A 22,987-nucleotide genomic window follows, 5' to 3' on the forward strand; every position below is an offset into this window, starting at 1 on the left:
ACGTTATAATGAGTGAAAGAATAGGGAGAGAGCAGAGGAAGACGTGGTTGTAAGGACGGTGCAGGTGATAGGGATTTGGATATCTGGATAGTTGGGGCTCATTCTGGAGTCGGTTGGACCTCAACAAACAGGATGGTCTTCACCTGAACCGGTAGGGTACCCATATCCTGAGTGGATAATTTTCTAAAGCTCCTCAGGAGGGTTTAAACGAATTCAGCAGCAGAGTGCGAACCTGATTGCGAAGCTGCAGTTTGCAGGAAGCTGTGAGTGGTTAGTACATAAATCGGTTTTCGGGTTTGGGACTGAATGCTGGCAAGGATGAAAGTGGTTTGAAGTGTATCTACTTCACCGTTAGGAGCATCTGGGATAAAGCAGGTGTCATGGGTTGTTGACTGGGACTTCAATATTGTGGCTGTTTCAGAGACATGAATGGAGCACTGAAAGGAATGGTTGTTCCTGGAACCTCAGTTTCGACTTTTCAGTAAGAACAGGAATGTCGTTACAGAGGAGGAGATGTGGCATTTTTAGTCAAAGACAGTACAATGGCAGCAGAAAGGATATTTGGTGAGGACCCGACTCAATCTGCTGAACTAGAATGGGCTGAGATTAAAATCAGGCAAGTAGAGGTCACCACCAAAATGTTCTAGAGATATGGAGGAAAAGATTGCAAAGATGATTCTGGATAGAAACGGAAGTAACAGGGTAGTTGTAGTGGGAAAGTTTAACTTTCCAAATATTGATTGGAAATCGTATTGTTTGAGGAGATCTGATTGGGCAGTCTTTGTCCAATGTGTGCAGGAGGGTTTCGTGACGCAGCATGCAGACAGGCCAACAAGAATCAAAAACATATTGGATTTGGTAATGCTTAATGAAGCAAGTCAACTGTTCGATTTGAAGGTAAGTGAGCACTTTGGAGCTAGTGACCACCAGATGGGAAAATAACCGCAGGGGTTTTGCACACTTGAAATATGGAACTTATTCAGGGAAGCTCTCATGCATGTCCTTGCTAAGTATGTGTGCGTGCAGGGGATATGAGGTTGAGACAGGGAGCCATCTTTACTCAAAAAGTTGAATTTCCTGCCAAGAGGGAGAAGGCGGTGCATGTAAACATGAAATATGAAGGTTGAGTTAGGGCACTTGAAAATTAAAAGCTAGCAAGGAAGGGGCAAAAGAGAGAGATACACAGAGCGAAGAGGGGTCATGAAAAGTCTTTAGTTGGCAGGGTCATTTAAAACCCTGAAGTTTGTCATTTCAAGAATAAAAGAATATCTAGGATATGATTCGGGCCCGTCAGGAACAGCAGTAGGAAGTCATCAATGGAGTCCGAGGATAGGAGAGGCGCTGAATGTATATTTTTCATCATATCTCAAATGAAAAAGACAATGTTGTCGAAGAGAATTTTGAGATGCAATCTGTTAGAATAAACAAAATTGATATTCATAAATACGAATTGTTAGCAATTGGTGAAAGCCTGAAAATAGATTTGTCCCCTGGGCTCGATGGGATGTATCCTAGGATTCTCTGGGAATCGTGGGAGGAGATTGCAGAACTTTTGACGACCAACTTTATTTCGTCATTGTCTATGTGATTAGTGCGAGAAGAGTCGAGTTCAGCAAATATTGTCCCCTTCTTCACGAAGGGGAGTAGGGAGAACGCTGGTAATGATAGAACAGTAGCCGTATTTCCTCGTAGGTAAAGTTTTTGGAAAGATTATGAGAGGTATGACTTATGATCACCAAAGAAGGAAGAACTTGATTCGCTACAGTCAACACGATTTTTTGAATAGCAGGTTGTGCCTCACAAACTTTTTTGAGGTATTTGAAAAGGTCAAAAAACAGGTGGATGAGAGTAAAGTGGTTAACGTGGTGGATATGATTTTCACGAAGGCACCGTCGGCTGCTGAATAAAATACATGGGATTGAGGGTGATTTAGCGGTTTAGATCAGTAATTGGCTCGCTGAAAGGACACAGAGTATGGTAGTTAATGGAAAATATTCATCCTGGTGTTCGGTAACTCATGGTGTATCACAAGGTTCCTTTTTGGGTCCACTGCTGTTTGTCACCTTTATAAATGAACTGGGTTCGGGAATGGGATGATGGATGAGTAAATTCACAGAACACACGAAGTCGATGGAGTTGTCAACTATGCCGAAGTCTGCTGCAGGTTACAGAGGGACATGAATTATCTGCAAATCGGGGCTCAGAGGTGGCATATGGAGGTTATTGTGGAAATGTGTTACATGATTTACTTTAGAATGAGCAAAAAGAATAAAACGTTCTGGGCTAATTGTAATATTATTGGAAGTTTAGATGACCAGAGCGATCTCGGCGTCCATGTATATAAAACTCTGAAAGTTAACACACACTTTGATGGATTTGTTTGCAATGAGCCCAGTGTGTTAGTTTTTATTGGGAGAGGGATTGAGTTTCAGGGCCAAACGATCCCTTTGCAGCTCCAGAAATTTGTCTGTTATGGCCAAACTTGTCGATTTGCGTGCGGTTCTGGTCACCTCATTATAGGACAGATTTGAAAGCATTGGAAAGGTTGCAGACGAGATTTCCTCGGATGTTGCCTTCTGTGAAGGGAAGGTCTTACGACGAAAGGCTGAGGGACTTGAGGCTGTTTTTGATAGAGATAAGAAGTTTGAGATGTGAATTAATAGAGACATAAAAGATGATCAGTGGTTGCCGTACAGTGGGTAGTGAAGGCCTTTTTCTACAAATGGTGAAGGTTGGCACAAGGGAACATCGATGTAATTTGAGGGTGATAGACACCGTGGTAGATGCCTTTATCAGAGAGTAGTAAGGGTGCAGAACGCCTTGCCTTCAACAGTCGTAGACTCACCAACCTTCAGGGCAATTAAATGATCATTGGATAAACTTTCGGCTTATAATGTCAAAATGCTGGTCAGATAGACTTCAGATTGGTATCACAGGTCGGTGCAACATTAGTGCCAAAAGCACTTTATTGCAGTGTAATATTCCGGGTTTGAACTGTTCTTCAGCTTGAAGTTGCAATCATCTCTGGTCACTATCAGTAAAACAAACACCTGGCGAGAATCCAATGCGCAACTTTGGCAGTTCATGTACTGCCATTCTGTCATGCAAGTACAGCAAGCTAACTAATTGCACCACTGGATCTGCCATCTAATGATGACGAATGGCTCCTGATCTTACCACTGGGCCGCTCAACCCAATTACTCAATTTTTTTTCTGTTTATCTGAAATGAAACGCAGAGCAGATATGGTTACACTGATAATGGATCATCGATTATGAAACCTCAGCTTCAGGAAAATGGCATACATAAATGTGGTGAAAATCGGTTTTATTGAATCCTGCGTACATTTACCGTGGCTTCCTGCGTTGATCACAGGCAATGTTATGTGGCCATTGTACTGGGATTTTCCTTCTATCGGCTTTAATTCGTCAGACAATTCGATTCACTGATATTTCACCAACTTCCTTTGGCTTGTTCATATGACACATCAACCCACACTGCACACAACATCAACAATGTTCAGCATACTACGTGCACGAGCACGTGGCATGGTTTTTATGCACAGTGGAGATTGAATAATTTTCTGCAAGGGCAAATTAAATTCAGTTTAATTAGTAAAGTCGCAAGAATCCAGAGTCAGATTCAAAATGTCAGGAATTCACGTTCATTACCTTGGCCAGAATTCCAGCCCAGCAAATGGGAAATATGCCCCTGCATCCCCAGCATCCATGCAATTGCTTGCTTCATGTGTCCACTTGGAAACGTATGTGAAGGAACATTCAGCCTGAAGGAGAACTTGAGAGAATCCTCCACTGCCTGATCTAAAGCTGAAACAACAGCTGTCTATTCCAGCTGGGAGGGAAGCGAGGTGGAGGTGAAACCAAAATATTACTTGGCGTTTAATTCATATCGTCCTCATTGTGATTATTTTAAAAAACTGGGCCAGAAATGGCACAGACACAAAGGAGCAGAAGGAGGTCATTCTTAACACTGATCCTGCCCCGCCACGTAATTAAATATCATCATGGCTGACACAACAATTATTTGTCTTTTTCCAGCTCATCCACACCATCGTGTTGCCTACTGGCTAACAGGTACTTATCGATCTCTACCATAAATAGACATCGATAATGTAAATCTGTGAGAAGAAAATGTGCCGTTTCGAGGCAGTTGGGTTTATGCACGAATATTACTGGTTTTGCAGCTGAGTCTGGTCTGACCACTTGGCAAAACGTAAATTAAAACTCGACTCTGATGGGATTCGAACCCACAGCCTTTGAATAGCCACCTGAACAGTGATGTAGAAGTCCAACGCGCTTTCCATTGCGCCACAGAGCCGCGCCAGCAGTCAGCTTTAAGCACACCAGTTTGCCTTTGATGCATTGCGTTCAGGACACCCATCTCATGCCTGTCTGTCCACGTCACACTTTCCAGTACCTGGTCCTTATCCACTTGTGCTCTGGCTCATCAAGTGTTCGGCTACAGACTGCTGAAACGTTCTCATGACACTTACCTTTACCACATGTTCAGATAATGATTTCCAGATCATCAATACTCTATAGGTGAAAGTATTCTTCAGAAATCTCCTCCTTGTCTACTGTCTTTCAGTTATGTCACTCTGTTCCTTCCCAATACAGGCTTATCCCTGTCACACATATCTATCCTCTTCATAAAATGAGCAGGTTAATCAGTTTCTCATTCAGCCTTCTTTGCGCTTAGATAAACATCCCCAGCCTAGCTGGTGTACCTTCACAATGGGAGTGGTCAAACCTTTGCCATTCTTTTCATCTCCTGTGAAATTCTCCTCCAGCAATCAGACGCTTCCAGTACCCGGCGATTACAATAGAAAAACAAAGTTCTCAGAGAAAAGCCAAAAGGTCTGAACACAATCAGCAGCTCTTGGCCATCTCTGATGAGAAAGGAAAGTTAACGCTTCGAGTCCAACGATCCGTCTTCGCAACTGATGGGAAGGGCGGGTGGGTGAAGAATGTGTAAGAGGGCGGACGGTTTCTAAAATGATTGAACTCGATGTTGGGTCCTAATGTTTGCATGGTCTGTCGGTAGAAAATGAGTTGCGTGTCTTCCAGCTTGTGTTGTGCCTTGAAGGAGCACTGCAGCAGACCAGAGATTGAAATGATGGTCTGGGAACACAGTGTCTCGATTAGAGTGGTGCTGGAAAAGCACAGCAGTTCAGGCAGCATCCGAGGAGCAGTACAATCGACGTTTCGGGCAACAGCCCTTCATCAGGAATACAGGCAGAGAACCAAAAGGGTGGGAACACATTGTAATGTTGAAGTACAGGAGACTGGAAGATCGGGATAGTTTTTGTTGATTCTGGACAGAACGTAAGTGATCTCAGCTTTGTCACCGATTCTGGTTTCCTCTCTCCATTGGAGAGAGGTCACATTCTGAGCTGGAAATACAGTTGCCTCGATTAAATGAAGTGCAGACAAATCTCTGGAAGATGTGACGAGAAGCTTCACAGTAAGGACAGATATCGGAAACCAGCAGGAAATGTAACTTACATCATAGAACGTACAATGCATTACAGGCACTTCGGCCCTGGCTGTTGCCGCGACCTGTAAAATAATGTGATGTCCATTGTAATGGAAAATTAACATTTATTTTGAAACCAATAAAAGCACAGGGAAACAAATAAGTAAGTACCTTACTTTGCAAAGGCAAGTGTTGCAGACAGACTGAAAAAAATGTTAAGTTAAGCCAAAATAATAGCAGACTTACAAGGCCAGGAAACTACCATATCAACAGTCAAGGAATGAGAAATAAAAACCTCCGTATCTGGAAAGTAATTCAAATGTTTCAGGCCCCTGAACTTGAGGAGTTGATAAGAAGAAGCGAATTCTAGTATCAGGGGAAACTGTATTATTTGTGGAAGGTGAACTAGTTACCTTTTTGGGAGATACAGGAGCAACATATTCAGTCCTTAAATCAAGGCAGTTGAGAGAGTCCACGTCGTGGGTGCATCAGGAGCCGTGATACGAAAGAGCTTAACCACACCCCTATTGTGTGGAACCAGTAATGGTGAAACATTCCAATTCTCATTACTATTGTCGAAAATCTGTCCTTTAAATCAGATGGCTCGCGATCATAGGCTTGCAGGTAATACGAAAAGAAGGTTTACCAGCGCAAGCTGTAAATTACGACTCACGACCCCGATGCATGTCTATGAGTGGCGATTAAGCCAGAGAGCCATACGTTCAGTAAGCGATTCGCTCGCCCAGCAATCAAGTAACCTTGTTAATTCCATTAACACAGATTTTCTTGCTGGGGATATGCTGCACTGCACAGCAAACATACACCGTGATGGCCCTTACAAATCATATGAGAAGGATTGTTTGAGGAGATTGGTTAAACCAGTTCAGTTAGTATTGTGCGAAGTTTATTGGAATGATCACAGATGTGCAGTCAGTGTAAACCTATCCAAAGTATCTTTTGATGTGGAAGGTACCTTTCCTCACATACCATTGGCGAAGGTATCCAGCGAGAGGTGGCAGGATTTGAGACGATGGTTACTGCAGGCAAAATAAAAACGAAATTTTGTGCCTTCAGCGACGATGTGCGTATCTGATTCCATGCAGATATAAGGACAGATATGAAGAAACTAAATTGGCTAACTCAGGCAGATGGAGCAGTCCAGGAAACCCCCTCCAAGAAGGTATCCTGTCGATTAGCTCTGGTAGATGTCTCGGACCCAAGATTAAGAAGGGTCCCTACTGAGTGCAGGTCAAAAGGAAAACGTGATGTGGGCTTCATACGAAGCTGTGAACCCATAAGAATTGCCCCGAAGTCTGAGTATCATCCATGCAGAACACAAGACCCGTTAAAACCCGAGGCTGTCAAAGGATACTACCTTGAATCCCTCCTGAAGGCTTGAGTGATAATTCCCTGTGGATAATCATTGGTGAGAGCCCCCATTTTTCTGGTGAAAAAGGCAAACATTCCCGTTGAGTCAGGGAAACGGAGCTTTGTTCAAGACATGCTGGTAGTGAATTATGCTGTTGTTCCGTCCGCCCCAAATGTTCCTAATCCTTGTACTATATTAGCTCACATTCCACCTGTCAGTAAATGGTTCTTTGCTATGGATTTAGCAAATGTCTTCTTTAGTGTACCGGTACACCCAGAAAGTCACTTCTGGTTCACTTTTCCACTCAAAGGCAAATCATGTACAATCGAGCAACTTTGTCAAGATTACTGTGAGTCCCCCACCATAATTAATGGGGCTCGATGCTGGAGTCTGGTGATTCTTGTTTTAACACCGAGATCTGCGGTTCTGCAGTATGTCGACGAATGCTTAACAGCAGCACCAACAGAGGAACAATGTGAGAAAGATACGCTTGCGTTCCTCTGCCATCTAGCCAGGAATGGGCACAAAGCTACTTTCGCAAAATTACAATTTTTGCAACAACAGGGGAAGTTATTAGGTCACTTCTTTCTGAACAAGGTAAGGCCATTGGTCAAACAAAGTTCAAGCAATCCAGCAATTTCCAAAGCCTCACACGAAGAAACAATTGCTATTCTTTTTGGTCATGTGCTCCTACTGTAGAATGTTTATCCCACATTACACAACCCTTGAGGCCCCGCTAAATGAAATTTTCAATGGCTAAGAGTTGCAGAACCAGAGACCGTAGCAGTTGAATTGAAAATGGCGCTCCAAACCACACCTAAACTGGGCATTCCGAATCCAAACAAGCCTTTTATACAAACGGTAGATGCATGACATCTGTGCTGATGCCGGATAATGTGGGAAAATTGAGGCAGGTAGCTTACATTTTGCTTAAACGTAGACCCCGTAGCGGCAGGATTGCCAATATGCCTGCGAGTCGTGGCTGCAGCTGAAAAAGTTTGTTGTAGCGTCCAGGGACACCGACGGCTTTGGAGAATTAACCCTACTGTTCCCACATGCATCCTTACTGTTTTTCGAGCAAAACACAACACACATGTCGGCAGCACGTTGGCTCAGAAACAATACTGTGCTATTGGAGATGCCTAACATTACAATAACGAGATGTAACGTCCGTAATGCTGCTAACCTTATCGCCGCAACAGGAGACGGAGACCCACATGACTGTGTCGCTGTAACTAATAAACTTTGCAACCCAGACCAGACGTGCAGGATTCACAAAATCAGAATCAGGATATGGCTTTTTTTGTGAATGGGTCAGCATTCAGGAGCAAACGGACAGGCCAGACTTGTATTTGGTATGCTGTAGTAACTACCCATGAGGTAGTCAAAGCGGAATCACTCCATAGTCATCTGTCAGCTCAAGCAGCAGAGCTGATTGCCTTGACTGAGGCATGTAACTTGGCTGAGTGAAGGATAGTGAATATTTACGCCGACAGCAAATATGCATACGGGATTGTACATAATTGTGGAACTCTGTGGAAACACAGGGGCTTCTTGACCTACTCTGGAAAGCCCAAAATACCCCGTGGCCTGAGTTGTGACCTTCTGGAAGCGGTCCTACCACCTAAATCATTCGCTGTCTGTAAATGTGAAGCCCACACAAAAAAGTATGATTCCCGTTCTCAAGGCAATGTGAATGCAAACTCAGCTGGAAGGACGGCAGCCCAGCAGCCGCCAAGTGATCAGTTGTCATGTGTATGTCAAATATTTTAATCCAAAGCAGACTTATGGGAGGTCGAGTCGCAGGCCACGCCGAAGGACAAGCGTGAATGGACAATGGCAGGGTGCAGAATGAGGGAATGGGTGTGGTATGGCCCCATTGGTAACCCCTGTCTACAGCGATCATTATTCCCATTCCATGCCAATTAACACACAGTGAGGAGCATTTTTCAAAAAGGGGGGATATAGCGAATAACGTGGAATGATTTTATCTTGATATGTCATTTGGTTTCCGTGGTCGAATCTGTAACTCCTCTTCTGTCATGGTGCAAAATAATTTTCCAAAGGTCATCTTAGTCAGTCCGGGACTGAGGTTTAGAAAAGAACAAATATTTCTGTTTTTTTTTGGAGCTTGCTGTGTTTACATTCTCCCCGCCTCACTCTATATAGAAGGACTTATAAACTCCATTCCTGTCAGTCCAGGTGAGACACTTTGTGATGCGGGTAGTTTCAATGGCAAAGAAAAGACATTTATCCCCATGAAGCTTCCTTTCACCATCTGACTTCCCATTCATTCAATTTGATTAATGCTGTTCTGAAAAATTTCACCTCTACTCTCCTGTTGTTCTTCTGTAATTCGAGAGAACTTCGAACCGAATTCCAACATCATATTAATTTTCGGTTGTTTATGTCACATCAATGATCAGACCAGAACAAGCTAGCAGGAAATTGAATAAAACAAAAAAGATTTTTAAAATTCCTTCTAGAAAATTAACCGACTGCAGAGTCAGAATATGAGAAATGTCATAGGGCACTGATATTTAGCCCATTTCACAATGCACAGATACTCCTAGACGAGTTCAGTCTTTGCAGAATGTTTATTTATAATTGTGACAATTCCCTGAGGCAGATCCTCCCTCAATGCACAAAAATGTATGCTGCCAAAAACTATTTCAGTTCAGATTAAAATCGCTCAGGATACTTTCCATCAATCCAAAGTTTCCTGCGCCATGTCAATTGAAGTGTATCCAGATGAGGTTAGAAGTCCCAGCCTCTTCTCCCACAGCTCCCTATTCCATGTCAGCAGAAGTTGCTCCGGCCTAGTTTGTCGCTCCCAGCCTGGGCGTTTCACGCGCCTCTCTGCTTTCATAGAAGGACTGCATGCTCACGGACGTGATCACTGGCAGAAAGAATAGAGATTCACGCGTTCATTCCACTCTCAATTTCCGATCGGATCTTCGCCACTGCGTCACTAAATTTCTCTGATTCCAGACCTGGAAACCGGTGTGATTGAAGTGTGCAAGCGTAGTTACTACCTTGTCTCGCGGCACTGGTAAAGTAACGATGTGAAACATCGTTTTTATTGAAAATTACATTTCAACAATTTGTGTGCTACGCCTGTACATTTCATCTTTTCTTGAAATGTATTGAACTCAGTCTTCAACATTCTCAATGATGGAATCTCCAAAGCCACTGATGACATAGAAGATGACGATACAACCCAATCTCAGTAGGTTATCCTCTTGTGCATGTGGTGTTGTTCCTTGTCAATCTCAGCCATTGCATTTATTGCTTTTACGGTTGGTTATTTTTTCATGTGATCGTTCTCTGCATTGTGGCCGCAGCAACGTCCATTCAAATCCGAGTATCAGTAATGCGCAGTTGTTCCGTGTTACTCCACATAACCCTTCCAAAACAAACGCAGAAAGGAAACAATCATTTTTTAAAGTTAAAATGCTCTTGAAGGTGATGATTTTTTTCTTCAAACTTCATCTGCACCCAATCTCGGCGAAGTTTCTCCCTTTCACAAGCACTATTCTTTCTTTCCCTCCCTCCTTCCATGTCACTCGGACATTGCACAAACTAACATTCACTTTCACATTGACACCGTTAAGTTAGTGCTGCAGCTGTCACTCTTGTTAGGTGAACGTGCCCCAATACCATCATGAGGAGCTTTAAACCCACTTAATGCAAGCAGATAATGTGGTTGGGTTATCAATCCTCATGTGAAGTGTTGATTTGCATGGACCAGAGTTCATTGAGGCACTGGGATCATGAAGAGGACACAGAACGGTATCGAGGAAAAGAGACTTTATTGGAAAAGACCAATGTTTCTCAATTCCCCACATTGATGTCAAGTGTTTATTCGTCTCTCGCTAGAGTGTTACGTATAATTCTGCAATTCACATAAAAGAAGCGATATGACAGCTGTGGAAACGGTGCAGAAGTGTTTTGCGAATATATTGTCTGGATTGAAGAACTTCAGCTATGAAAGAGTTTAGACAGACTGACCTTGCTTTTGTGAGAGCAGGAGAGATTGAGAGGAGACAGTATTGAGATGTAGGAAATAATGAGGGGCATGGATTGGGTACACTTAACGAAATATTTGTCGATGATGAATGGATCAATCAATCATATATTTAAGATAAGATTCATAAATGTTCGAGTAGCTCTACACAAAAAAAACTTTATCAGCTAGCGAGTGGTTGGAATCTGGACATCACTGTCTATATGTCAGAGCGGCAGAAATTCTAATAACCTTCAGAGATACTTTACTGTGAATTTGTAATGCTTGAGGCATACAATGCTAAATGATGGAAAATAGGATGAGGATAATTAAGCAGGTGTCATTGACAAGAGCATGCACAAGTAGCTTGCAGGCTCAGTTAGCTCTGACATCCACCTTGTTGCGTTTGGTAACCTCAGTTGTCATGTGAGAGGCCAGGGTTCATTTTCCGGCTGGGGCATCTCTGACTGTTTCAGGGTTTCATGGTTTGTGTAAAGATCTGTAGTTCCAGTGAAGGGTGCAGATGGTGTGGGGATATTCGGTGCTTTTGGGAAGTTGGTTTGTGGCCGTTTCCTCCCCTCTCTCGGTGATATCCTCAAGGCAGATGAAACTCGTGTGAAGCGCTGTTGTCCTGCAGCGTTTCGAATTGATTTGATTTATTCCCCACTGCTTTAATTTGCTGGTTCTTGTCGTTCTTTGCATGTCCCAGTATGTTGGGTCCAGATAAACATGTTTTTTGATGGAGTCATTGGATGAGTCTCGTCATTCTAGAAATTCTCTGGCTGCCCTCTGTTTAGCTGGCCCAAATATTTTTGTGTTGTCCCAATCGAATTTGTTGTCCTTGTCATCGCTGTGCATTGCTACTCGGAACAGTCAGTGGTGTTGTTTAGTGGATCCTCCAGAAATATTTTGCAACAGAAGATATTCCCGCAGATTCATTGTCAAAACCAACGCCAGGAGGACATGCCATTAACCAACAAACGAAGCTATCTATATTATAGGTAAAATTATGTCTCGGCACATACACCCAGACTCCTCTGGCCACTCGGATGTATGAGACAGCATAAACCGAAAGACACATTTGACAACAACTCACCAAAATTAGACCAAATAGCCATCAAAGGCAGGACAAATTTCGGCAAACAATGTTGCATGTAGTGACTGCAGGAATCATTATAAAAGGCAGACAACTCACGATACGCATTCTTGAAGATCAACTTGACACAAAACACCACTGCCAAGTGTCCACAGTAGGTTGGCTCATGACACTGAGTGTCGCTGATTCCGTGGCTGGAAGCTTGGAATGTTTGACAGTCTGCAGCAATGTACAATGTGTTGCTGCAAAGGTACAGCAGATTAGGCAGCATCCAAGAAGCAGGAGAATGGATGTTTCTGCCATGAATACTTCATCAGGCATTCAGCCAAAACGTCGACTTTCTACTGCTCGGATGCTGCCTGACCTGCGGTGTTTTCCAGCCCCACACTCTTTACTCTGATCTCCAGTACCTACAGTTCTCACTTTCTCCTTCATTTGCAGTATTAGTTAGCTCCTTGAGTGTGGGAACTGTTGATATCACCAATGTAAAATTCGATTGCTGATTGAGAAATACAAACAACTCCGCAGCCCAAAAGAGTGTTCCTGTTGTTTTGAGTTTCCTGGCTGTACAATGTATGCTTCTGTGATCGCATAGTTGGCAGTACTCTGGGGAGCGGCTGCAGTTATCTGCGTTTACATCCTAGATGTTATTGATGCTGTTTGATTTGTTCTTGATCTGTGCAACAGTAACACAGTGACAGATCGATTAATATTGCAAGAAGGCAGACAGACGTGGAAAATATCGTGGTTCTGGTGACATTTGATCAGAAATTACCAAGATTCAGGAGAAATGAATGTTAAATTCTTTCGGGTCGTGATGAAGAACAACCAGGGAAATAAGTCACCAGCGGGTATAGTTTACAAGGGCACTCACAGGAACCAAATGTGAAAGAAAACGTACAAAATGACGAAGACAGATGTAGGATGAGAGTTATAATGGGTAATCTGACTTCTACTCCCCAGCCCCCCTATTTCCCACACCCAAACCCATTGTACACAAATGTTAGATAGCCATAAACATCAATGTCGTCCATTGGAAAGATCCAAGTCTTTTCTAAACTTTCGTTTTGGCTGTTAGTTTCAGTTACTTTTTTTCTTTCCTGGGAAACCATCTCTTTCATTGTTAGCAATCGGAAAGGCAGCCATCCTTTTTGTCAGGGAAATAATATGATACCAAACTTTGTTTGTGCCATAAGATTCCTCTGTGTCACACGTTTCTTCAAATTTCTCTCGATTTTAATAGTACTCGGTCTTTTGACGCTTCTGACCAACGTGCATGTCCTCATAATCCGGACATGTAACTGCATCTGACAAGTTTTTCCCCACTCACCCAAACTATCTATATGCCTATGCATATTGCCACGATCTCATCATGACATGCTCTCCCATGCGTGTGTATTGTCAGCAAATTTGGACACATTTCACACTGCCACTTGCTTCATGTTATTAACAGAGAGATAATTGAAGCCTTGAATATAACCAGTCTTGAAAGGCCTCTGCTGTAAATGCTTCTACATACTTGCTACCTTCTGAATGTGAGAACATCCTCTTCATTTATTTCATAAGTGTGTAGCCCCTTCCGCTGAGATTGTGATCTCCGGTCCTTCACTATTCTGGATATAAAGTAGAGCAGAACAAACTTTTAAAGTAAAACACAATCTTAGTGCTGTCTCCAATCCCAGTTCTCAGTTTTCTTTTTTGATCTCTGTTTAAACAAACTGCCCTGATTCGCACATTATTATTGACAATGACACAACTGCTTCAAAGGTACTTCAGTGCCTGTGATTGGAGTGGAGCTGAAAGGCGCGATAAAAGTGCATCTTTTTTCACTCGACCATTGCCATATTATTAATCTCTCTGCTCATAAAAATGGATCCTTCATATCCATTCTATCTCTCATCAATTCCGAGCATGTTTCCCTCACAGTTAATTTTAAATGATTTCTTGTTGGATGAGTTATCTCTGCAACTCCAGAAACACAGTCTCAACAACTCGATATGTTCTCAGGCTGCTCATTTCTTGACATACAGGAAACTTGCGTTCTGAACCAGAAAAGGACCTGACTCAAAACGTTATCTCTGTCTCTCTATCAACAGATGATAAAAAGTGCATAGGATATATGTAGGTTTCACTGAGTTTGTTTGAAACAAGTTATGTTTTTCCATTAAACGTCTTCACTCCTCGTCCTCCGGTCTACTGCCCTGATCACAGGCAGCAGTTCCACCTTACCATTAATCTGCCCATCCACAGCTCTTTCTCCCACATCATTATAGACGTCCTCAATGAATCTCCCATTACTCTTCTTTGCTCCAAACAAAACATTCTCAGAGTCGTGAATCTCTCCACAAAAGGAGGTTTATTTATCTCTGTACATGGTGCAAAGCAGAGGATTGTGAAAAGATTCTGGCAAAATGGTGCCAATTGTCAAGTGGGAAAACTGTCAAGCAAAACAGAAATCCCAGCCTCGAGCTTTGTGAATCTTTCAATATTCTTTTCGACGCGGATTCAGAGGAAAATGAAGGGTGAACTGGCCGACAGGGCAGAGACAGTTTAGAAATCTTTCTGTTCTTTTGGAGGCCAGTAATTTGACTCTGATGTACTCTGGACATGAACTGATCTGTGACATTGAAGGATTCGCGTTCCTACACGTCAGGATGTCAAACCTCATCTCAGCTCCGGGGCAATTAGATAACTCAGGAACAGATAGGACACTGAAAGGCTGGAAGTGAGATGATCCCTGTAGGAGGATAACTGATTTCCGGTGTTGAGTGTGTGTCTATAAAGGGTGGGATCAGACTATTACCATGTCTTCACCGTGAATTGCCCAGGATTTATTTCGGAAAAGGCATACTAATAAAGGACGATTTTCAATATGGGAGGAGCAGGCTGCAGCTTGCATTGCGGATCATTGACACAATTGGCTCATCAGTCTCTGTGGCGATGTTAGTCAGTGCGTCCGGCTCTTCACTGACAGGATGCTGTTCTCCCACGAATCAGGAACAGAGCGACAGCTGTTCTCACACAATCTGTTTTTTTGTACGCACATTTCAGGGTTTTTACGAGGTCAGAGAAATATTCTTCATAAGACTCGAAGGGGAGAGAATGTTCCAATTTTAGGACAGCTGATTCCTGGTGTCATGTATGTGTCTGCAAAGTGTGAGATCAAACTGTTCCCATTGTCCACAATGAATGTTCCAGGATTTATTTTGGAAACGTTAAACAAATTGAAGACAATTTTCATTATGCGAAGGGCAAGTGAAAGCTTGAATTCACTGACAGTGTGCTTTAGGAGATCCTGCAAGGGGTCTACTACAAGGGACTCCCCAGCCTCTGTGGAGCAATTAGTCCTCTCGTTTGGCTGTTAACCGAGAGGGTGTACACACGCATGGAGCGGTCGCTGTTCTTATCCAACCGACTCATTTGCTGTGCACTTTCGGGTTTTTAATAGGATCAGTAATATGTACCCAAACGGAAACCAAATTCAGTAAGCAACCACAAATGCGTTTCTGTATTGTTGAATGGCTCGTGAAGGGTTGTGAACACTTGGAATCTCAAACAAAAGCACAAACTGCTCAAGGAACTCGGCTGGTATGACATTAGCTGTGAGAAAAAATGGTGTTCTGAGAAACTCCTGGAGAAGCTCCGATTCGTTGTCTCTGTTTGTCTCTGCCCAGATGCTGCCAGATCTATTTAGTTTATCCTGCAATCTCTGCCTTTCTTTTTAACTGAATGACCATTTCAATCATCGAGATTGATTACACAGTCCAAACATGTCCTGACATTTCACCCTATCGAAACTGTGGTGATTGAATTCAAACAAACCGAACAATGATTGCCTGTCCCTCAGCTCCACAGGGAGGAAGAACATGAAAGAAGTTTAGTCGCGTACTTCTGCAGTTGTGGCCAAGTGTTTGACGCAATGTGCGTTAACTCCACTGTGGATTCCTCATGCAGTTAAGCATTTTGCTGACTGTAATTGAGAGCCGAGAGTGAACTTGAAGAGTGCTTTTTCTCTGCTTTCTTGTTTGAAATTCAAATCGTAGGATAAGATGAAATGCAGATAACTCAGGCAAGGAACGTTAGTAATCTGCAACCAACCGCCTGTCAGGATAGAAAAGGCTGAAGACTCCAAAGCAGGTAATACCCATTTAGTTGTACACTTCCATTACTGAATATGTTTGCCCCTCTGAACAAGGTGACGCCAAATGAGATCAGAACAGTTCAGGGGACTGGTGCAGACTTAGTGGGCCAAAGGTCATTTTTGTGCTAGACAATTGCATGGCCAACTGCGAGGTGGACAGTTTGTGAAGTAACAGGACATTCTTTGCAAAATGTCCCTCGGCGAGTAAGGAGTCAAAGCTACTCTCCCCTGATCTTTCTGACAGTCACGGTATTCATTGGCACATTTCAATTGGTAATATCTGTTACGGTGCATATTTGTGGAATCAGTCTATATGATAATCAGGACGATGAGACCATGATGTCTCATTACCCAGCCGAGAGCAAGCCCTTGCAGCTTATATTCCCTGGCTCTGCTTTTGAAATAAAGATTACTTTCTCGATGTGCCTGTGTTTATAGCAAACAGCTCATTGACATTGGGACTGAACGTTCAGGGGAAACTGGAGGTGTGACAGGGACAGAAGTAGAACAAGACGAGACGTGAAAGTGTTTAGATTTGCTGTGTGTCCGTTGTTTGTTGTGAGGAATGACTGCTGGCCGCTATCCTGTCAGGTCCCAGGAGCCAGAGGGCTTGTTTTGGTGGGAATTGTGTTATTGAAAGTTACACATGAGAAGCGTGTTGGACTACTTCAACTCAGTATCCACTTCATATCACGCCTCACCGCAATGATGCACATTTTCTGCGAAGTGCCCTGTATTCCAGTTAAAGCCGCCTTTCTCCGGAGAAACTTGCAGACATAAAGCACATGGAGTGGGGAGAATCCTGAGGACTCTGTCACTATCTGGGAATGTGCCTGTGTGACTGCCTCTGCATGTGAACATGAGAATACGTTCCACAAATAGGTTTCAACAGTGTGACCAGGTCAACCAACAGTACCATTGTTATGTCATTTAAGATCACAGAGAGACTCTCATTGCTGCAAACCGGGACGAGAATAGATGGATATCTGATATCGTGCGCTTCACGATGGACGAATGGCCCTTCACCACTTTTCTCCCACACGCTTTTTAAACTTGAGGCCGGAGAGAAACTGACCTGACGAGAAAATCACTTGACAACCTTCTACTACCAATTTTGCAAACTTACATCTATCTTGCCACCTAAATCATTTATTTAAATGAAAAAAAAATGAATGTGCGCTCAGCCAATGGGACACATTTAGTAACAGTCCTCCAGTCTGAAAACTACTCTACACCACCATTCTCAGCATCCTTCCATTGTACTAATTTTATATCTAATTGGAATCCTTACATTTAACTCTATGTGATCTAACTTTATGAATGAGTCAACCATGTGGAACCGTGTAAAAGCTTTTATAAAAGCCCAAGTGAGCAAACTCTACCACTTTGTCCTCATTGATCTTCTTGGTTACGCCTTCAAAAAATTCAATCAATTTTGTGCAAACCCATGCTGATTATTCCGATTCATTCCTTGTATCTAAAGACTCATATAAATCCTATCGTTTAAAATTGCACCAAACAACTTACCCACGACCATAAGCAGACACAAACTTCTATCGCTCCCAAACTTCTCCATGAATTCCTTTCTAAACAAAGGTACATTAGCCAACCCACAGTCATTCGGCGCCCCATTCGTCGTAATAGATGATAAAAATATTTCTACGAAGGCCCAAAGGTTTCTTTCCCTATCTTCCCACAAGGTTCCGGTATACAGGAGATCAGATCCCAGAGAAATATCCAACTTGATATTTTCCAGGTCGTCCAGCCCTTCCCCTTTTCAACGTGAACTACTTTCAAAACTTCAATATTTAGTTGTCCAAGTGATTTCATTCTCCATGGTGTAAACTGACGCGAACTGAACATTATATCTCTCTCCATCTGTTGAGGTTCAAGACAAAGGTGAGCACTTTCATTTTAAAGTTGTCCTATTTTGTCTCAAATTCTTAATTACTTACATAAAATTTTTAGACTCTACTTAACTTTATGTTCTGATGACATCTCATATCCTCGATTGACCTTTATGATGTCCTCCTTAAGAATGCCCCTCCACTCCTTATGTCGTTCGAGAGATTCACTTTAAACCATGTGTTTATATGGAAGCTGTCACCTTTTTTAAGAAAGGTTCTTATGACAAGGCTTAAATCTCAGCAATCAACGTTGTTCTAACGGAATACCTACAATGTGGAAACAGGCCATTCGGTCCAAGAAGCCCCCACTAATCCTGCGAAGGTAAACACACACAAACACACATCTCTCCACAATTCCTGTAACTCTGCATTTCCCATGACCAAAGAACGTCAGCCACACATCTTTAGTCTGGGGAGGAATGTGCAAACTCCAAATACACAGTCGTCCAAAGTAGATATTGAACCAGCATCACTGAGACCGCAAGACATTAGTACTCACCACTGAGTCAGCCATTATGAACCTCCTATCCACAACTCAAAACATATAATCGCTTAGATATGGGGTCTAGACCTGTTCCTAATGTTCCAAATGCATCTGTCCAGTGCATCCTATTGACTGAGGTGTAAATCTCTGCCCTTGCTTTCCTATTTGCTTGAACCGAACGCCTGTATTGTATTTGCCTTCCCAAACACCAACTGAAACTGTATGCTAAACATAAGAGAAAATTGAACTTTGAATTCTTTCTGCTTTCAGAAAATTGTCTATGTCTCTACTCTTACCACCAAACATATGACCTCACACTTTTCCACAAAGTATCGCAACTGCAACTATTTTTTCAAAGCATTCAGTCCGTTCAAATTATTCTGCAGCATGTCCGCTTCATCAATAAGATTTGGCCTCCCACCTGTCATTGTTTCTTCTTCAAATGGAGCAACAGCACTCTGAGTTCATTTGAATGGATCCTTCATACATAATGTGAATAGCTGTGTTGTCAACACTGACTCCTGCTGAACTCCACTAGTCACGGGCTGCCATCCTAGAGAAGACCCCTTTACACAACTGTCTGCCTTCTGCCAGTCAGCCAAGCCTCAATCTATGGTCTCTTATATAGCAGTTTTACATACTGCACCTTGACATATGTCTGTGGAAATTCAAGCTGGTCACTTCCACAGGCTTGACTTCGTCGAACTTGCTCATTACCTCCTCAAAGCATTCTAATACATTTGTCAGAAATGATTTGTTCCTGAGAACCTGTGCTGATAGTTCACGTACTCTGTAATCCCATCCTTCCAATGACCTTGGATACCGTGTTTAACACAAAGCTGATTTATTTGATTGTTATCTAGAATATTCCAACTTTGATTTCAGACCTGAATGTGAAGAACAACAATGTTCAATTGCTGTTGAGATATGTAAACACGACGCTATCTCAGTAGGGTCATGAGTGAGTGAATTTCTTCCCTCAGTGGGATCCTCTACTCTCTCAGCAGGGTCGATGAGTGACCTAACTGTTTTGCTCACATGGAGCAGGTAAATGCTTGCTACCAACGGCAAACCAGATGGTGTACTGGAGGTTGAGATGATCGCTCGAACCTCTCCCTGGAATAAATACACTTGAAACGTCTCTCACATTACGAAAATAACAATGGGAAATCAGTTCTACAGAGAGTAGAGAGCAAATCTCACAGGCTACATATTTGATAGGTCTCTCCACAATGTGATGACGAACTGTCCCCAGGAATGTTTATAATGATTAATGTCTTTATTCAGTGTGAACACGTTGATCATACGTAAGTATTCAGGAACTTGTGCAGCACTTCCCGCAGTCATGCCATTTAGAAAGACCTGTGAATATTGCGAGAAAGTTGATGAGCCATCCTGTCGCTCGGACTTTACAGCACGGTCCCATAGATTTCGAATTGGAGAGGTCTCTATTCGGGGTGAGCACGTGGGTCAGACGTCAAGTCTCTATATATCTTAATGGACTCTTATTTATGTGAGCATATTTCTCAGAGATGAAGCACATAGAGGTTTGATAACATTTTCCAAAGTCCGGAGAGATATAAGGTTTCTCATTACTATGAGTGTGGTGTTCGGTTCTCCAATCGCTGGAAGTTTTAAAGCATTTTCCGCAGTTCAGACATTGAAATGGTTTCTCATCATTTTGAACGAGCAGGAGTCGCAGCAGGTCAGAGACAGAGTGAATCCCTTCCCAAACTCTGAGCAGCTGAATCGCTTGTTCCTGGTATCATTGCGTCCATGGGAATTCAGCTCAGTCAGGGAAATGAATCCCTACATTTCCACAGTCATTCCTCAATATGACTGCAATTGAGGTGTGTAAGTCTGATGACAGGTAAAAACCTGGTCCACACACACAATCAGTGAACGACTTATCTCACACTGTAATCAGAGCTTTTTCCTTTCATGTTCGAAATCTGATCAAGTTGCATTTGGGATAAAATGCACGGCTTCATTAGATTATGGTGGAGAGGTTCATTTTTAAACCTTCCCCTTCTAATATCCTGGGAAATTGATGTTATCCAAAAATGAGAATGTGAAACTCTCTTTCAAAAGACTCTAGAATCTGTCTGAAGATAAGGGATTTTTTACACTAAGGATTTGACCAGAATTTTGTCAGAATCTTTCATGCACACAACTTCCACCACAGAGAACGAGCAGGTCAGCAGGTGGATATGAACACGATCACCTCCCTGTTCCGTCCAGGTCAAACACTGTCCTGTCATGTCTAACATCCAGTCCTGTTGGAGCAGACATTTCTTACAATTGAATCATTGCAAAAGTGAGGCCTCTGACTTCAATCTTAACACAAATTCCACTGCCTTACCACTGAGTTGGAATTGTGATGCTGGAAAAGCTCAGCAGGGTAGGCAGCAACGAATGAGCAGGACAATCGACGTTTTGGACACGAGTCTTCATCAGGAAACAGGCTTGTGAACCGAGGGCGTAGAGAGACAAATGGGAGCGGGTGGGGCTGGGACAAGGTAGCTGAGAGTGTGATCGACTGATGGAGATGAGGATGATGATGATAGGTCGTCGCGCAGGCTAGAGCAGATAGGTGGGATGGAAGATGGACAGATCGGATAGTTCATGAGAGCGGTGGAAGCCCTGGACCTGAATGATCTTGGCTGTGTGAGAGGGAGAGTGGCGTTGTTTGGTACGGGTGTCCCGGGAATGTTTTCCGTAGCTGTCTGTAATTAGGCATCCGATCTCCTATATGTCGAGGAGACTGCAAAAGGAGCAATTGCTTCAGTAAATGACATGCGTGGAAATGCAGGTAAAACTCTGATGGATATGGAAGGGTCCTTTTGGGCCTTTGACAGAGTTGAGGACGGAGGTGTTGGTGGATGTTTTGCAAATCCCGTGTTGTAATGAGAAGATGCTGGGGGGGGGGGGGGGGGTGGTTTGGTGGTAGCGTGCACTTTGTAAGCTAGTGGAAGAGGGAATGATCTTTAACGAAAATGGATAGGGGTGGGGAGGGAAGCCTATCTTAATTGTTGGGATCATTTGCAGCTGACGGAAATACCAGAGGATGACATGATGTCTACAGAGGCTGCGAGATTTTAAAGTGATGAAGAAGGAAGTTCTGTCCTCGTCATATTTGGAGGGATGGGTTTTGGGAGTTTGGTTGAGGGAAGTTGATGAGATGAGCTGGAAGGCATCATTGACAACGTCACGGGGGAAAATGCCTCGCCACTGATTCAAATTTCTCCCTGGCAATTGTTTGAGTCTGAACAGACACGTCATAAACAGGGTGACATCCTTCACCTCGTGATGTGTTTTTAACCACATATCCCCATCATCACCATGTCAGCCGACTTGCACCTCATTAACATAATTAACTCTTCCACATCTCTGCCCTTCTGCAGCTCAAACTCTAAACCATTCGTTTGAACTACACGGTCATAATACACTTCCATCCGTTCTTTCAAATTCCCTCCCTGCTCTGGTGCTAGTGAAGCAAGGAATAGAGAGAGAGAGAGGAGTTGAACGCGTAGCTACAGGGATGGTGCAGGAGACGGGGTTTTGGATTCTTGGACAATTGGGGCTCTTTCTGGGTAGGTGGGACCTGTACAAGCAGGATGATCTTCAACTGAACCAGAGGGGTACCAATATCTTTGGGTGGGGGGGAAATTCGCTATGACTATTGGGGTGGGTTTAAAATTATCCAGCAGGGGGATGAGAACCAAAATTCTAGTTCAAGTATAGAAACGTTTGAGAGTAGGGAGGTCCAAAATCAACTTTCCGGGGCGCAAGCTGGCACCAGCAAGCATGCATTTGGTTTGGAGTGTGTCTACTTCAATGCCAGGAGCATCCAGAATAAGGTGGATGAACTTGCAGATGGGTTGGGACCTGGGAATTCGACGTTGTTGCCATTTCGATTACATGAACAGAGCAGGGACAGGAACGGTTGTTGCAGATCCAGGATTTAGATGTTTCAGTAAGAACAGAGAAGAAGGTAAAGGAGGGAGACGTTTGGCATTGTTGGTCAAGGACAGTATTACAGTTGCAGAAAGGATGTTTGGGGACTCGTCAACTGAGGTAATATGGGCTGAAGTTAGAAACAGAAAAGGAGAGGTCACCCTATTGGGAGTTTTCTACAGGCCTCCGAATAGTTCCAGAGATGTAGACAAAAGTATAGAAAAGATGATTTTCGATAGGAGTGAGAGAGACAGGGTAGTTGCCATGGGGGCTTCAACTTTCCAAATATTGACAGAAAACACTATAGTACGATTACTATAGATGGGTAAGTTTTTGTCCACTGTGTTCAAGACGGGTTCCTGACACAGTATGTAGAGAGGCCAACAAGGGGCGAGACCATATTAGATTTGGTACTGGGTAATGAGCCCGACCATAAGTTAGAATTAGAAGTAGGTGAGCACTTTGGTGATGGAGATCACAGTTCTGTTAAGTTTCCTATTGCGATACAAATAGATAGGTGTTTACCACTGGG

At 43.1% G+C, this 22,987-nt stretch overlaps 1 non-coding gene across 1 annotated transcript; it reads right to left on the reverse strand.

Moving 5' to 3' along the window:
* Positions 1 to 4,245: 4,245 nt before the first annotated feature.
* On the reverse strand, positions 4,246 to 4,337 carry trnar-ucu (transfer RNA arginine (anticodon UCU)). The gene is given in 2 exon segments: positions 4,246 to 4,281; positions 4,301 to 4,337. It is a non-coding gene; the product is annotated as a tRNA-Arg (tRNA).
* Positions 4,338 to 22,987: the final 18,650 nt, after the last annotated feature.

This window comes from Chiloscyllium punctatum, chromosome 17 (assembly GCF_047496795.1).
Source record: "Chiloscyllium punctatum isolate Juve2018m chromosome 17, sChiPun1.3, whole genome shotgun sequence".
Classification (NCBI taxonomy): Eukaryota; Metazoa; Chordata; class Chondrichthyes; order Orectolobiformes; family Hemiscylliidae; genus Chiloscyllium; species Chiloscyllium punctatum.